Source organism: Poecilia latipinna, unplaced genomic scaffold (assembly GCF_001443285.1).
Source record: "Poecilia latipinna isolate Pla-1442-1.1 unplaced genomic scaffold, P_latipinna-1.0 Scaffold212, whole genome shotgun sequence".
NCBI classification, from domain to species: Eukaryota; Metazoa; Chordata; class Actinopteri; order Cyprinodontiformes; family Poeciliidae; genus Poecilia; species Poecilia latipinna.
The window spans coordinates 447,595-449,120 of record NW_015112828.1 but is presented as its reverse complement, the minus strand read 5'-3'; the positions used below and the strand labels follow the sequence as shown (position 1 = coordinate 449,120).

General features: G+C 34.5%; 1 protein-coding gene across 1 annotated transcript in view; it reads left to right on the top strand.

Moving 5' to 3' along the window:
* Positions 1-1,526, top strand: part of kcnj3a (potassium inwardly rectifying channel subfamily J member 3a) — a 62,485-nt gene that overhangs the window by 1,819 nt on the left and 59,140 nt on the right. The gene's annotated exons all lie outside the window — the stretch shown is intronic.

The window sequence follows — 1,526 nt, the reverse complement described above, 5'->3', positions numbered from 1 at the left end:
AGAGGTGAGGGGGGGGGGGGGGGGGGGGGGGGGGGGGGGGGGGCTTATAAAAGGAAGAAATCGATATAGAAAAGCCTAAAGATCCATCCAGGGAAAGTTTTTATGTCATAAATTTGGATGCACATCTTTGAAATCTCACCAACACTAGCACTGAAAAGTTAACAGTTCAACAATTAAAAGAAAAACAAACAAACACAAAAAACACATCTCCTATAGATTCTTTACACAGAAATTTTATTTTTGTTCATTTTGATGACTTTGGATTACATTTAATGAAAACATATTACAATATTTTAAAGAACCAATGAAAAATATACTGTACATTAATGGGCCTGGCTTCAAAATCCTCCAGTGTTCCATTAGGGCCTGTTGACCTTTTCCTGCCACACTTTTGCCTTCCACTAAACTTCCCATTAGGATACTGGCAATCAACACTTTGTGAACAGCCAGCTTCTTCAGCAGTAATCTTTTTGTGTTTCACCCTTCTCATGGAAGGTTTCAGTAGCTGCTGCAGCTGTCAAGTTAGAAGTCTTCCCTGTGATTTTATGTTTTTTTTTTTGTTTGTTTCAAGTTATAACAATCACAATTAATATAAAAGTGCTTGAAATGTAGCAAGTATTTTATAAATCTTTGAGATATTAACTATTTTTTTCACTGAATTAACTTTAAAAAAAAAAGATTTATTACAAATTAAAATTACAAAAATGATTTCAACAAGTGAAGCTTGTATAGCATAGCGATAGATCCACTACATGCATAGTGATGTATTTAAAGTGAGAATTTGATTATAATGGCTCATAGGTAAGGAAAATCCAAAGTCGGTACTTGAGCTCATTTCTAAAGAAGCTGGCTTTATAACGGGAATGCTTAGTGGATGGAAAAAGTATGGAATAAATGCGTCCAAGTAATAGAATTAACCACAGCCTTAAGGGTTTTTTGTTTTTAAACTAAGCAAAGCCCAGTCAAATGTTTTAGGGAGAGGTTCGAGAATCATAGATCATAAACTTATACATTCTTTATATTAAGGTGCTCTTGAACCAGAACCAATCTAAAATGCATTTAGCTGATCAAGGTTGAATAATGCCATATATAATATAATTGATATGATATAATTAGTGGCTCAAAGACATTTTTGGACAGTAGTGGAGTTTAGGGTCTGGAGTTAGAGTGTAGAGACACTGAATACATATTTCCTGGCATCCAGAAAGAAGTTGCCACAGCAAGTGAACCAATTTATTCTTTTGTCTGCTGGTAAACTTTATAGAGACGCTGACTTGGCACCTGGCTACACTGCTATTATAGCCAATAACTGTTTTATTGACCATAGTAAGCGTGAATTAAAGCCAACATAAAAAAGTCCTGCAGTACGAATATTATGTTGCAGGTTTTTTCAAGAATCTAGTCACTGTAAAAGCCCGATCTCCCCCCCCCCCCCCCCCTTTTTTTTTTTTTTTTTTTTTTTTTTTTTTTTTTTGTCTTTTTTCTTTCTTCTCTCCTTTAACTTACATCATTTTTTTTTTTTTTGT